The following is a 16734-nucleotide window of genomic DNA, read 5'->3' as shown; positions in this document are numbered from 1 at the left end:
GTGCTACACTACCAGTGGTACAGACCACACTCAGGAGGATGGAGACTCAAAGGAGGCCCAAAGAGGTCCCAGATACAGCTTGAGAATGAGCAGAAATCCCAGAGATCTAGGCACCCACATGTCCTTTTGGCCTATGGACTCCTCACCCCACAGAAAAAAGGGGTCTAGCAGGCCTCTGAACCATGGTACCCTGACAAGGACTTCTCTTGACAAGGTCTAGAAGTTGTATGGTTTCTTGTTTTTTTGTTTTGTTTTGTTTTATTTTTTTATTTTATTTTATTTTATTTTTTTTCTGAGATGAAGTCTCACTCTGTCGCCCAGGCTGGAGTGCAGTGGTCGATTTCGACTCACTGCAACCTCTGCCTCCCCAGTTCAAGTGATTCTCTTGCCTCAGCCTCCCAAGTAACTGGGCTTACAGGGGCCCACCACCACGCCCAGCTAATTTTTTGTATTTCTAGTAGAGACGAGGTTTTGCCACAACTATGGCCTCTTAAGCATGGAGAACAACAGCCATGCACAGTCCTGGCCTCAAATGATCCATCCACCTCAGCCTCCCAAAGTGCTGGGATTACAGGTGTGAGGCACTGTGCCCAGCCTAGAAGTTGTATGTATTATTTTAAATGAGTAAATTATTATTATCTGTTATAGAGTAATAAATTTGTTTTTAAAGCTCAAACAAAATAATCTGATAATATGAGATTGAATAAAAAGGGTTGGGCATAGTGGCTTATGCCTGCAATCCCAGCACTTTGGGAGGCCAAGGAAGGCAGATCACTTGAAGTCAGGAGTTCGAGACCAACCTGGCCAACATGGTAAAACCCTGTCTCCATGAAAAATACAAAAATTAACCAGGCGTGGTGGCACGTGCCTGTAATCCCAGGTACTTGGAAGGCTGAGGCAGGAGAATCACTTGAACCCAGGAGGTGGAGGTTGCAGTGAGCTGAGATCATGCCAGTGCGCTCCAGCCTGGGCGACAGAGAGAGAATGCATCTCAAAAAAAAACTCTTCTACCACCCATTTATATTATTCTGTCCAAAACAAAAAGGTCTTCATTGTGTTATTTTCAAAATGACTTTTTATATATGCGTTGGTAGGTGTGGATATACAAATTCACACACCATATATTTATACATACATACTATGGACTAAATTATGTTCCCCAAAATTGTACATTGACTTCTCAACCCCCAATGTGACTGTATTTGGAGATAAGGGACTTTAAAGGAGGTAATGAAGGTTCAATGAGGTTATAAGAGCAGGACTTTAATTAAGTATAACTAGTGTCTTTACAAAAAAAGGAAGAGACACCACGATGTGCACACAGAGAAAAGGCCATGTGAGGACGTAGCAAGAAGGCAGCCATCTGTGAGCCTCCAGAGAGGCCTCGAAAAACCAAACCTCCAGACAACTTGATCTTAGACTTCCAGCCTACAGAACTGTGAGAAAATAAAGCCTGTTGTTTAAACAACACAGACTGTGGTATTTTGTTGTGGCAGCCATAGTGAACTAATACACATATTCTCACAGAAATCTGTGAAACCATTAGCTAGTTTCATTTTTGTAGGTAAGAAAATTATCATTGAGATATTTTTGTTATTATAATTTATAAGAATCATTGTCTCTGCTTTCCAGAAAATCTGAGAACATTATCCTCTTAGATGCAAAAAAAAAAGCAATTCAGCTCTATATCTCCCCCAAGAATCCTTATGAATAAGGTGACCTAGAATTTATCCTCCAAACTGGAACACTTTTGAGAGTGAAAGGGGGTACTGTTAATAATTATGTTAGTATAAAGTTATAAGTCGGTACTAGTCCACAGCTAGAACAATTGGTCACTATACTTAACAGAGTTTGTTTATTCATTTTATTTATTTTTAGTGAACATTCATTGACAGCATACTAAGCACTAAAGTTACATAAATGAAAACCATGATCTCTGCACCCAAGGAACTCATAATCTACTTAGCAAAAACAGAAAGAATTTGTGTATGTTTTAATGACAACACTGTCATGAGCTCCATAGATACATATCCCAGGAGAAACAAGCTCAGATGAAGCACTAAATCAAGCTTTGAAATGCAGGGGAGAGGAAGGGTCAGGAAACGAAGGCTCGAGGAGCCAGCATTTGAGCAGAAAATACTAAGCCATGGGCTATGTGGCATTTAAGAGCTGGGTATTATAAACAGGGAGAAGTGCAAGTGTAACAGCAAAGTGGCATATGAGAAAATATGATCCCCAAGTTCACAATCTCAATATAGTAAGTAACCAAGGGTTTAATAGGACCAAAATTACAAGCATTAATAAGGCTACATAACTGATAAGGCTAAAGCCAATCCAGGCCTTTGAGAAACACAGAGTCTTTTCAGTAATGTTGTTAGCTGCCTGTGCTAGAATTAGGTGGCATTATCTACTCCCTTCTCACAACGCTGACCACCAAGTGGCATGTTACAATGAAAGCAAATCCCCAGTGAATACCCGGCTTTTATTAGGGTTCAGAAGGACCGATTTGTTATATCCTTCCTCTCTAGATTCAGAATCAATCAAGAAATATGAAAAAAGTCAAATAAGAATCTAAATATATCCCTTATTGTTGGAAAGAGTAGACTGGGACCTCATTTGGAAGTGTTAAAATATGAGATTTGGCATTTTATTTTAACTATACAATCAGCAAGAAGAAAAATCTAAACTAGGGGCTTGAGATAGTTTCCTATCTAAAGAGAATGTGCGGAGTTTAAATGTAGGTAAGGTCAATTTTAATAAGATCAATGAAGTCATAGTCATGGGTTAATTATCAAAAGGTTGGTGAGTAAATTCAATTTTGTATGACAAATAAAATGTATAACTTTAGTGAGCTGACACAATTTCCTACAACAAACATTTGAATAAGACTTAAGGTTAACATAGTCTTAATATTATAGGTTATAACCTTGGGAGATTAAAAATCAAACTGTATTTAATCTTCCTTACCTGAAATGAGATAGTAAATACCAGCCTTACACTTTGAATTCTTAAAGCATTTGTGTCAACAATGTTTACTCAGACTCTATAGTTCTTTAATTTTAAACAACTTTGAACTTATCTGCTCAATTCAGACAAAATAGCTGGATAATGTCCAGCTGAGAGAGAGAGAGAAAGAACTCTAGCAAACATAGGCTAGGGTTATATAGTGAACCCTTTGTTCCAATCTCACCAAAAAGTTAAGTCACTCCCACTCCTGGATATAAGACAGGTTAGAAATGTGGAGAAGGATGAAATACTACTCCTCCCAAATGGGTGCCTCTAAATGAGTGAAAGTGTTGGTGGTGTATGTTCCCATTTTATGACCAGCAGGGACTTGGGAGAGGGAAAAAAATGATGCCCCTAGAGATAAGATTGCTCAGGAAGAATATGAAGAGGAAGAAAAGGAGCCCCATTATGGATTCTTGAAGAAAACAAACAATAAAAATGTAGTTAGGAAAAATAAAAGCCACCAAAAGAAAAAGGGGTAGCCAGAAAGATAGGAGAAGAAAAAAGGGTGTTGTCTCAGAAGCATCAAGTCAAGTAAATGTCTATTGGAAAGAGTTTCAGCAAGATAAATTGTTCAAGCTTACCAAAGACGACAATCTACAATCATCAAAATAAAGACCACGTGTTATGAGCCCCTGCATGTCAGGAGTATTGCTACATGTGTAGCTCAACCAATCCTCTAAATAGGAGGTATTATTCCCACTTCACAGAGAAGAAAACTGAGATTCAAATGATTCAAATAGCTTAAGCAACTTGACCTGATCACCTCAGACAGAGCTAAACTCATTTCTTTCTGACCGCAGAGTATATTATCTTTCTACCATGCTGTGATGCCTCTGAGAATGTGGGACTTGGCTGATACAGCACACGGGTCTTCTGTACCTTGTCAGAGACTCTCAGGGCCAGCAGTAGGCTCTCAGGTGCTGGCCCCTTCCCCTGCAGCCACTCCTGCCACCACAGCCTTCCAACTCCACTGGGATCCCCTATTATCCTGTGCCTGCAGTTGATGAGTTGCTTGTATTAGTACAAGCACAGGTAATATTAGTACTTGTATTAGTACTGCACAGATAGTAGCTTTTTTATCTCAGAGTATCTGTGGTCAGCAATCTGGGCTGTTTTCTTTGGCTTTGGGTCACTCATCAGGCTGCATTTAATGTGTCAGTTGGAACTACGTCATACAAGGCTAAACCGAGGAAGAGAGAAAGCTTACGCATGTCACTGTTAACAGTATTCAGTTCCTTAGAGCTGTTAGCCAGAGGCCTCTCTTAGCTTCCTGCCACATGGGCTTCTCTGTAGAGCATCCCACAATGTGGCAGGTGGCTTCAACAGAGAAGCCAAAGGAGTACGTGTGCCAATGAGATGAAGTCACAGTCTTTTAAACCTAATCTCAGAAGGACAGCCCATCACTTTTGCAGTATTGTCTTCATTAGTAGTATATCACTAGGACCAGCCCACACTCAAGAAGGAATCACACAAGGACACGAAGAACAGGAGGTGAGGCCTGGGCTTGGTGGCTCATGCCTGTAATCCCAGCACTTTGGGAGGCTGGGGCAGGCAGATCACTTGAAGTCAGGAGTTCCAGACCAGCCTGGCCAACATGGTGAAACCCCGTCTCTACTAAAAATACGAAAATTAGCCTGTCACAGTGACACTTGCCTGCAATCCCAGCTACTCAGGAGGCTGAGGCAGGAGAATTCATTGAATCTGGGAGGCGGAGGTTGCAGTGAGCCGAGACGACAGAGTGAGACTCCATCTCAACAACAACAACAAAAATCCAGGAGGTGGGGACCACTGTGAACCATTTCAGATTTCAGAAGCTGCCTACTCCACCCAGAATCTTGCTTGGCTGTCTCTTCCCACCTTGAAGTTCTGGCTCCTTCTACCATTTCCAGACTTGGAAGAACCACCACAAAGCAAAGCATAGCATTTTGCTTCCCTGGTAGCTCCTAAAAGTGCTGGCTGATGTTCCTCTGAAGTGACCAGAGGTTAACTCCCAAGGGGCCAACTCTCACCAGTGGAATGTAAGAGAAAAGAAGGTAAGTTCCTTCTTCTTCCTTTTTCCCATAGTAAGCACAGTGTCTCTGTTCTTCTGCTACAGGGCAAATCAGCCGCAAATACAGAGACCTGGGAGGACTGCCTGGCCCTGCTCCTGCTCAGAGCCCCAACCCTGCCTCCCCACCGCCTTCCCACCTCCACCTGTCTTACCTTGAGCTGACACATCAACACTTCTCCAGCACCTTCACTGGCTCCCTGTCCTTAATGTGGTAGGGGTGCATTTTGCAACTGGGTGCAGAAGTAATGTCCAGGAAGTAATGTGCCCTTTGATGAAGCAACCAATGTTAGCTGCTGCTCATTCCATTTGGCATCTGCAGGGACCATAGGTCAGGCTTCACTTGCTTAGATGGGTCCTGAAAGAACTCTGGCCAGGGTTGCCTGGCTGGTGGTCACCACCAAAGGTGCTGGCAGTGCAGGTCCCACTCAACCGCCCTGAGGACTGTGGGATTCACTATCTGGGAACACACCTGTTTCTCCTTCACAGCCCACCAGGATACTACAGTACATCAAGAATAACAGGTGTTGGGGACCAGCCTCATCACCACCCATAGGGTACCCAAAGTCCAGTGGCAATGAAGGAATGAGAAGAGACAGGTTAAGAGTGCATAAAGAGTGGGGACCAGGGGGCCAATTGCAAAATAGAGGCTGTAAAAGGCGCCAAGCTCTGGTCTCCATGCTATTTATTGGGTACAATCACTTAGATCTAAGAAGCAGACGTTCAGGGAACGGTGAAAGGGAGGCAGTGCATCATACGCATAATCTGTAACAGTAGCAGTTTAAATTATTCTCCTTTGTGCTCAAACAGCATATCTTTAACTTATCGGAGAGTAGCTACTGGGAGCAGGCTTAACTAGGATCCTGCATGTCTGGCCACATTCCAATGCTTCAAAGGAGTGTCTTTCTCCTTGAACACAGTGTTTGTGGATAAGAGAGCAAGTCTTGCTCAGAGTATGGGAACATAATGGCGATAAGAAGGCTTTCCTCCTCAGAGGCCTCTTGTGGCTTTCCACAACTTATTTTCCCATATTTTTATGGCCAGTTTATACAGGCACCCTGTAAGCCTTTCCCCCAACAAACAGGTGCCAGGGTGACATGACACATATACTACAGATCATTGGGTTTGGTCCTCAATTAAGTGGAGTTTCAGTAGAGCTGGGGACAGGCAGAGAATTAAGGACCTGAGGTTTAATCTTAATGCTGCAAAGCCTAATATTCAATCAGAACTGGAAATAATTAGTACATCAATAAGTGCATTATTCAGGGTTTCCAGAGAAACAGAACCAACAGGAGATATATATATATAGAGAGAGAGAGAGAGAGAGAGAGATTGATTTAATTTTAAGGAATTGGCTCACATAATTGCAGAAGCTTCGCAAATCCAAAATCTGGAGGGTAAGCTTGCAGACTGGAGACCCAAGGAAGAGCAGCAGTCTGAGTCCAGAGGCCATCTGCTGGCAGAATTCCGTCTTGCTGAGGGGTGGGCATCTCTGTTCTGTTCAGGCCTTCAACTGATTGGATAAGGCCCACCCACATTATGGAGAGTTATCTGCTTTACTCAAAGTTCAACAGTTAAAATGTTAATCTCATCCAAAAAACACCTTCACGGAAAGATCCAGAATAAATTTCGACCAACTGTCTAGGCATCATGGCCCATACAAACTGACTCATAAAATTAACCATCACAATAGGATATCAAATATTCCTTTGTGTTGAAAGCCCAGATCCACCATTTTCTCCTTAAGGAGGAATAGCTTCAAATTGGCCCAGAATTTTACCAAATGGTTTCTCTTTGGTGCTTTGAGTCCCAAGATGAGAGTATTTTTTCTCTTGCATTTTCTACTCCACACACTTTTTGTCCAGTAGCCTTCTTGTAAGAATCCAGCCCTCCAATTTATAAAACTAAAATGGGAAGTAATCTTCAGAAGCACTCTGCTAAACTTGACGCTGGAAATTCTGGAACTGTATTGGGACCTAGGGATGTCACTCAGAGAATAAGTTACATAACTTTCCCTCCTGCCTCTGTATTTAATGGAATGTTTGTTCTCATGCGACAGAGGGGACAAAACTGGAAGGTGACCAGGGAATATATTGTAATAGCAGAGCTTATACAAAAATTAATACAAAAATTAGCCAGTCATGGTGGTGCACATCTGTAATCCCAGCTACTCAGGAGGCTGAGGCAGGAGAATCCCTTGAACCAGGAGGCAGAGATTGCAGTGAGCCAAAATTATGCTACTGCACTCCAGCCTGGGCCACAGAACAAGACTCGGTCTCAAAAAAAAATAATAAAAATACAGATTTCTCCTGTCCCTCCCCAGGTAGCCTGACTTGGTAAGTGGTTCTGGGAAGGGACCTGGAATCTGTCTGTGAAACTGTTGAGCGAGTTCAGAAACTCTGTGGCAATAAAGAACGGGCAGAGAGGGAGGAAGCAAATGGCCCCCGCCTTGGGGCCAGGATTCACCCATATTCTTACTCTCTGACCCCTCAAAGCCATGGTATCTGTGACTGCAAGTTCTTTCCTCTCCTTCTATAACTTAAATGTGTCTATTAAAACATCTGCGGCATCACTATTACTTATTTGAACCGTCTCTTTACCTGCCTGTGCTACCCATACGTAACAAAGACAAAGTCCTCCTTGAAGATTAGCCAGATGCTTGTTTCTCTGAGGTAGGCTTAGGTCTTTTGGCTACAGATCAAAACTGTCAATAACTTTACTGTCACTCTGAACTGTTGGTCTATCGTGAGATTCCTGGGAATTGTCTAGAGAAATGATTGAAATAGACTTTTGCTTTCCTTCAGCTTTGGCTCAGTCCTTACGGATTCTGTGTTTTCCCAAATCCCTCTTGACTTGATGAACATTGATTAGGTTCCTCTTCTTCCTCATCTCCCAGTTGTCAATGTTATTTTGTTACTTTTGCTTTTCATGTTTCTATATTACCAATAACTTTAAGTACGCCAGTGCTTGATTTCAGCCTCACATCCTTCCTTTCAGGAGTCCTGTTTTCTCTGTTCCATGCAATTCCAACCATCAGACCTCCCTACATTCACTGCTAAAGATTCCGCCTTGCCAGTCAGACCTCCCATTTCCCAGGTTTCAATGAGTGCTTGATTGGTTCAGTGTAAACACATATCTCACGCAAGACTAATCAGAGTTATTTTTGTTTTTTGAGAGACTGATGCGGATGCAGAAATTGTAGAGAATACTTAAGAGTTAGAAGAAAAATTTAGGTCTGAATATACTTGGGACCCTCTTCCCTATCATTTGAAAAGACAGAGACATGAAGCCAGCAAAAAAGCAAAGAGAGCCAAGAATAGAAAAAAAGAAGCAGATATTTGACAGCATTATCTGAGCACCTGGAGATAACCACGCTTAATGCTGTAAATCTTGGACTTTCCACACATGTGAACTGATCATTTCTTTTCTTTTGCCTAAACTGGTTCAAGGTACACTTCTGTCATTTGTAAAGAAAAGAGATCTGACCAATTTGCCTCTATTTCCACATAGCAACTCCTCAGTCACTTTTGGGGAAGGAAAAATATTTCGCCATCATTATATACTTTACACTTGCACAGAAACTGTGCTTCTCCTTTTTCCCTTTCTTTTCTTAACCTTGACTAACTAAATAACTGTGAAAGCATTCTCAACATTTAATGAGTCTATTTTTTTTTTAGTTACTTTAAATACTATACTGCCTAAGAGTAATTTGTGGAGACACATGTGGCCCCATAGGTGGGCAGAGTGACCAGCCTGGCCTCAGTATAGTTAAGGCCACCTTGTGTTTGTCAACATCACTCATCTTGCTCTTTCATGGCTATGCTGCCCCAAAATCATTGCATTATTGTCAGCAGCCTGAAAATTATAAGACGACAACATAACCTCTATCTCAACCAACAATTATTATTTGCAAATTTCCCCTATTCTATCAAAAAAAGTTTCTTTTTCTCTTTTGCCAGCTACATTCGATCCATTTTCATGACCTCTTGCTTCTTTTTTACTGGCCCTTCTGGATCTGATGCTGTCTTTCTGTTTCACAGTGTGATGGTTAATACTGAGTGTCAACTTGATTGGATTGAAGGATGCAAAGTATTGATCCTGGGTGTGTCTGTGACAGTGTTGCCAAAGGAGATTAACATTTGAGTCAGTGGACAAGGAAAGGCAGACCCACCCTTAACCTGGGTGGGCACAGTCTAATCAGCTGCCAGCATAGCTAGAAAATAAGCAAGCAGAAAAACATGAAAAGAGAGACTGGCCTAGCCTCCCAGCCTACATCTTTCTCCCATGCTGGATGCTTCCTGCCCTCGAATATCGGACTCCAAGTTCTTCAGTTTTGGAACTCGGACTGGCTCTCCTTGCTCCTCAGCCGGCAGACGGCCTATTGTGGGACCTTGTGATCCTATGAGTTAATACGTAATAAACTCCCCTTTAAATATACATATTCCATTAGTTCTGTCCCTCTAGAGAACGCTAATACACACAGTCATGGCCTTTTTCAGATCTGATTTAAGACCGCTCTCAGCTGCTCTTCATTGTGTGGCTCGTGATAATGTGTTAAAATATGTTCACAAATCCACTGTCTACTGTATTCAATCCAGGCTCCTCCACCTTCTCACTTTATGCTATGGTCTTAGTATCAGTGTCATTCCAAAGTTCATATGTTGGAACCTAATACCCAATGTGAGAGTATTAAGAAGTGAGACCTTTAGGAGGTCATTAAGTCATGAGGCTTCATACTCATGAATGAGATTATTGCCCTTATAGAAGAGGGCTAGTAGAGCCCGTTTGCCCCTTTTGCCCTGTGAGGACACATAGAAGTTGCCATCTGCAAAGAATGAGCCCTCATCAGACACTGAATCTGCTACCACCTTGATCTTGGACTTCCCAGCCTCCAGAACTATAGGCAACAAATTCCCATTGTTTAAAAGTACCCAGTCTAAGCTATTTTGTTATAACAGCAGGAACGGACTAAGCCACCTTACCACTCAGTACTCCCTCCTGTTTCTCCTCCTCACCTACCACCTCCAATTTCTCTTCTCAATTCTCTCAGTTGATCTTCTTTTAAGCTGTTTTTTTAAAAGTCCAGCTAGGTCACTATCCTTTTTGGGGTTTACTCCATCAAAGTTTATTTTTCTAAGTTAAAAAGAAAAATCATATTAAAAAAAAACTGATTTTCACAGTACAATTCCTGGGAACAATTTTATGATAAAAGTGAGAAGGAGAAAACTGTGTGGTTTGAAATTTTAACTTGATAAAAATGCTTTCTAGGTTTTATTGTTCCAATTTATTAGTTAAGTAACACACTAAATGTTTCCATATGTCAGCGACTTCATTATTATGAACAAATAAACTGACCTAAATACAAGCCAAAAGAGATTGCTCAACTAAATCTGTGATTGTTGGATGAAAAAATATAATTAAACTCTAGCCAAGAAGAGTAAAGGGTTATAATAAAAAAAAATACTACATACAGTTCTGGTCACATAGAAACACAGTCAATTTCTAAATCCTCTTTAAGCACTTTTTAAAAAGAACAGCAACAGTGTGCTTCTAAGAGGGTCAATTGACTAAAAAGGTTTCTCTACATTTAGAAGCTTATTGTCATTTAAGCCTACTCTGTCTGAAGAGGTAGTTCGTATTGAACAGGAAGTCTTAAAAACTCTTGGCCGGGCGAGGTGGCTCATGCCTGTAATCACAGGACTGTGGGAGGCCGAGGCGGGCAGATTACCTGAGGTCAGGAGTTCCAGACCAGCCTGGCCAACGTGGTGAAACCCCGTCTCAACTAAAAATACAAAAATTAGCCGGGCGTGGTGGCACACGCCTGCAATCCCAGCTACTCAGGAGGCTGAGGCAGGAGAATTGCTTGAGCCTGGGAGACGGAGGTTGCAGTGAGCGGAGATCGTGCCACTCCAGCCTGGCTAACAGGGCAAGACTCTGTCTCAAAAAAAAAAAAAAAAAAACAAACTGTTGCCAAAATTCTCACCAAAAATATCTAAGCTATATTAATACAAACTACCCAATGTGCGTTAGTCAGACAAACTCTAAAAACTATGATTTTTTTTTTTGAGATGGAGTCTCCCTCTGTCACCCAGGCTGGAGTGCAGTGGCGCGATCTCAGCTCACTGCAACCTCCGCCTCCGGGGTTCAAGCAATTCTCCTGCCTCAGCCTCCCGAGTAGCTGGGACTACAGGCACAAGCCGCTACGCCCGGCTAATTTTTGTATTTTTAGTAGAGACAAGGTTTCACTATGTGGGCCAGGCTTGTCTCGAGCTCCTGACCTCGTGATCCACTCACCTCGGCCTCCCAAAGCGCTGGGATTAGAGGCCTGAGCCACCATGCCTGGCCTAAAAACTATGATTTTTAGCAGAATACTGAAATTCTGATTTACAGTCTTCTTGTGACATTTGTATTAATACAGCATCTCTCCATAGAAACTAATTGAACTGCAAAGGCTAAATCTCATACTATGGCCAATTTACAAGGCCAACAATATGACATGTAGATTGATCATCAGGCAAATCATTTTATTTCATACTCTATGAAAGTCAAACTATCAAAATTCACTATCAATTAAAGCCTGATTTGAACTGACATTAGGGTATTTACAGTCTTTATTTATCCACTTACTGTGAAATATTAACAGGAAGTGCTACCCCAGGTCTTGTAGCGTGTAGGAAAAATTCTGAATTCCAAAACGATTTGGCTCCCAGAGTTCTGGATAAGAGATGGAGACTATATCATTATTTTATAATATTAGAAATATTGATCCTGTTTTTCCATCGTGTGCAGATTTTACAAATCTGTTAACATTAGTTTCCTGAACAGAAAGTTCCATAAGTGGTCAGATTTGCCATTTTCTCACCTCTTTTATCACCAACTATTATTTATTAATGACCAGGTACTCTGAATAGAACACTGTGCTAAACATCAGGCAATAAAGAGGGATAAGACATGGCCCCTGTCTTTGAGATGCTCACAAACTAGTTGGGTAGACATGGGATATGCATATTTTTTCAAAATATACCGACTCTGTAAATAAATGCTTTAGAATTTCCAAGGAAAGAATGATCACTCAAGCCTTTAATATCCTGGGGGCTCTATGAAGGAAGTGGAGCTGCACTGGACCTGGAAACATGCGCAAGACTTACACAAACACAGAAAAGTGCGCTCCAAAATAAGAGAAATGACATAAACATAAAAAATAGGAAGGCTTATGGTGAGTTCCTAGAAGAAAGGTGACCAATTTAGCTAGTATCAAAGAGGTAGGGGGGTTATTTATATTGATTGTCTACTTTTTGCAGGTGCTGAACTGGAAACTTGAAAAGCAACTGATAAATAAAAAAGAGTTCTTGCCCTTAGAGAACTGTAATCTGGTAAAGGGAAACAGGTACAGAAATAAAGAACTGTCCTAAAATGTATGTGCTGTGATAGTATGACATAAAGGAGATAGTGAAGACACAAAGGAAGAAATGGTCAAATCTTCTTCATGGATGAGTAAGGAAAGACTTCTTAGAGAAAATAATGATTGAGTTGGGTCATAGAAAGTAAATTAGGCACCCCGGCGTGGTGGCTGATGCCTGTAATCCCAGCACTTGGGAAGGCCGAGGCAGGTGGATCACCTGAGGTCAGAAATTCGAGACCAGCTTAGCCAACATGGTGAAACCCTGTCTCTACTAAAAACACAAAAATTAGCTGGGCATGGTGAGGGGCGCCTGTAATCCCAGCTACTTGGGAGGCTGAGGCAGGATAATCCCTTGAACCCAGGAGGCAGAGGTTGCAGTGAGCCGAGATCGTGCCACTGCACTCCACAGCCTGGCGACAGAGTGAGACTCCACCTCAAAAGAAAAGTAAATTAGACTAATCACATGTGCAAAGCCAGAGGTTGTTATGAAATGTTATCTTAAGTTTATCTATATTGTAAGTTTAAAGCTCTTACACCAAGAAAATCCTACAACCCCTTTTGATAAACCATTCCTGCATCCAACAACTTTTTACTCTTACAAAGTTCTTTTGTTGTTGTTGTTTTGGGTTTGGGTTTGGTTTTTGTTTTTTTCAGATGGAGTTTTGCTCTTGTCGCCCAAGCTGGAGTGCAATGGCATAATCTTGGCTCACTGCAACATCTGCCTCCCAGGTTCAAGCGATTCTCCTGCCTCAGCCTCCTGAGTAGCTAGGATTACAGGCGCCCGCCACCATGCCTGGCTATTTTTTGTATTTTTAGTATAGATGGGGTTTCACCATGTAGACCAGGCTGCTCTCGAACTCCTGACCTCAGGTGATCCCTCCCCTCCTCGGCCTCTCAAAGTGCTGAGATTATAGGCATGAGCCACAAAATTCTTTTTATTCGCCACGTTAACTCCTCTCTTGTTACAAAATTCATCATACAGTATTTTATAACTTCCAATTTAGGTGTATCATATTCATATTAAAAGTCTCTATGTATGAGACAATTAAAGGGGAAAGATATGCTGCTTAAATTCCAATACAGACAACTTTAGCTCTGTGTCTCTGATGCAAAAGAAGACTCCATTCAGGCTCAGTGTTGGCAGTCTGTCTTTGTTTGGCTTTCTCGGTTTCTATGCTAATAAGGAGATTGTTACTGCTTTGGGAAACAGGATTAACTAAATTCCAGGTGCTTAATATATTCCCCATTTCAAATACAAACACGCCAGGGTGTTTATCCATCAGTCACTCCAAGGACTCCTTGCAGGCTATTTTACTTCCCACTTTGGTTTACTCTTTTTAATCCCTTCCCTCTAACATACTCAGGGACCCTATTAAATGATAGCAAAGATTTTCTTTTCTGGTATATGGAATCTCTTTTGCTCCTGGCAGAATACAAACATGCTCAAATCTCTTCAATTTTAAGATAATCTTGTTATCTAGCAGCTAATCTCCCCTAACCTTCTTCTTAACAGACTTTGTATATATTTTTAATGCATGACCCATGAAAGACCCATGAGTCCCCATCTTTCCTAAGGCACGTTTCTGATTTTCATGTGCTCAGAGAAAGGACTTTCTCATACTTTCCAAGGTAAATGTCTTCTCCTTTGTTCACATTACCCTTTATATATAGATCCATTCTATCAAATGTGGAATTATATCATAGTTGATCCATCAAGACAGAAGCCCCACTTTTCATCCTTGGGCTACAACATAATTGCTGGTTCAAAATAGTGCGTCTAAGTAGTTGTTGGGTGAATAAATTATAAAAAATAAAATTAATCGACATGATATTTAATACTACTTTAAACTAATTATGCAAATATTAAAATTTAAAACTCCATTGTTTTGTAAATTTCATGTAGCCACTAACAATATAAACTATCTCTAAAATTTTGAGTTTTTCTGTGAAAAAGTTACCTGAAAGATAAAATATCTATCGACTTTTGCTTTCTGGTAACTAAGAATATGGCAGAATGGGAAAAAAAAAAAACACCTTATCAAATGAGCACACACTGAAGTGTCATTGATTTGGTATCTCCCAACCTTAAATATTTCAGCAGCTGTTTTTATTTTAAAACAAAATTGTTTGTTCAACCAAAAAATTACTTACTATTGGGCCATCTGCCCATTATCAAGATATATCAAAGAAGATATTGGGAGCAGAGCTGCTTTCCTAAGTTAGGACATCTAGCAACCTGTATCCCTCCAGCTCCAGAAACCATGATATTTAAAGGAAACTTGGGGCAGCTTTGTGCCCTCCCTGGTCCTTTATAGCAGTAGAAATCAGCTCCAGAAATGTTATTTTCTTCCCAGCTTTTACAACTCCTATACTGTCTCCACACCTCCTGCCTCAGGCTCATTTCATTATTTTCCTAAGAGTTAGATACACTTGGGTAGCTTTGGTCCTATCCTGGCCTCCTGAATTACTGCCTAGGATTAGTCAGTCACACCTGCTTCCTAGGTCCTGATCTAGGAGAACCATCTTAGATCTTGCCCTGGTTGAAACTCACCTGTGGGAATAGAATGTGAATTTAAGTCAGAGGAGAAGATCTCAGAACAATGGATTCCTTACAGAACCAACAACCAACAACAACAACATATTTCCTGAGAATTTCACTATTTACAAAGTACCATTCCATACATTATCTTATTTGCTCTTTCTAATCACCCTGTGAGGAAACTGATGATGATGATGACGACAATGATGATGACAATTTCTCTTTCACAAGTGACAAAAGACAGACTGAAAATAAGCAAGGCCAAACGCTAGCAAATACTGAAGATGAAATTCAAATCCAAGTCTTATGGTTGGAAGTTCTGCATTTTTTCCTACCCCATTGTAAATGTTCATAGATTGTTGCTCTAGGGACCTAGACATCTGCTCATGTAGCATGGTATTTACTCCCTACTTCAAAAAATGTAAAGGAAATATTGTTTACCATAAGCTAAAATGAATCTACTTTATCTCAAAGTATCAATTTATTGTCTTTTCCTTTCCTACTATTAGGAGGTCAGCATTTCCAGTTTCTGTCAGTTCTTATTCCATATTTCTTTATTAACTCTGGTGTATCCTAACTCAGATCATAATTTTAAAAGTTCAGGTAATTTTCTTCTCGAAGCACTCTTCTTGTGAACCATGTACTTGCATACTGTATGAAATCTCTAAATCTCTCTATTCAGAATCACTAATATTTTCCTTTGTGAGCATTTGAACAAGGCATGTCACTGAGCTGGACTGATAATATGTAAAGAAATAAAATATATCAGTGACCTCAAAGAGCTTGCTACCTACTAAGGATATTCAAATTTTAAATTTAAAAATTAATTTGAAAGTAAGATAGATCATTTCTATCATACCTTTTTTGGTTGCGGAAGAAGAGGGACCTAGTTCACCTGCCAGAAACACTTGAATGGCGAATTTAGTTAAGAAAATATAGGCCAGGTGCATTGGCTCACGCCTGTAATCCCAGCACTTTGGGAGGCTGAGGCAGGCGGATCACTTGAGGTCAGGAGTTCGAGAACAGCCCGACTAACGTGGTGAAACCCCGTCTCTACTAAAAATACAAAAATTAGCCGGGCATGGTGGTACATGCCTGTAATCCCAGCTACTCGGGAGGCTGAGGCAGGAGAATCACTTGAACCTGGCAGGCGGAGGTTGCAGTGAGCCAAGATCGCACCACTGCACTGCAGCCTGGGTGACAGAGTGAGACTCCATCCAAAAAAAAAAGAAGAAAAAAATATGAATCAGAATGGCTTCCATTGTACTTGGATACAGGTTTAACCAAATATGTGTTTGTTTGATTTTGTTTTTATTTGTCTGAATATTTAGCAGAACTGCCTTATCCCTCAGGCATGTCTGCTAAGCTTTTTAGAGTTTGGTCGTCCCTTGGTGTCCACTGGTTCCAGGAACCCCAAGGATACCAAAATCCGTGGATGCTCAAGTCTCTTGTATAAAATAGCATAGTATTTGCATATAACCCGTGTACATCCTCTCAAATACTTTAATCCATCGCTAGAGTACTGATAATACCTAATACAATGTAAATGCCTTGTAAATACTTGTTATATTGTACATACTAGTTTATCTGTATTATTTTTATTATTTTATTGTTATTTGGGGTGAGTTTTTTTCTGAATATTTTCAATCCATGGTTGATTGAATTCACAGATGTGGAACCCACAGATATGGAGGGCCAACTATACTGCATCTTCAAGCCTCCCACTCACATATATTT

General features: G+C 40.9%; 1 long non-coding RNA gene across 1 annotated transcript in view; it reads right to left on the bottom strand.

Annotated features, from left to right (window-relative positions):
• LOC129011473 (uncharacterized) overlaps window positions 1–16734 on the bottom strand; it is a 79144-nt gene that overhangs the window by 42557 nt on the left and 19853 nt on the right. The gene's annotated exons all lie outside the window — the stretch shown is intronic.

This window comes from Pongo pygmaeus, chromosome 14 (assembly GCF_028885625.2).
Source record: "Pongo pygmaeus isolate AG05252 chromosome 14, NHGRI_mPonPyg2-v2.0_pri, whole genome shotgun sequence".
Taxonomy (NCBI): Eukaryota; Metazoa; Chordata; class Mammalia; order Primates; family Hominidae; genus Pongo; species Pongo pygmaeus.
The sequence above is the reverse complement of the archived record's forward strand: the minus strand, read 5'-3'. Positions and strand labels throughout refer to the sequence as shown.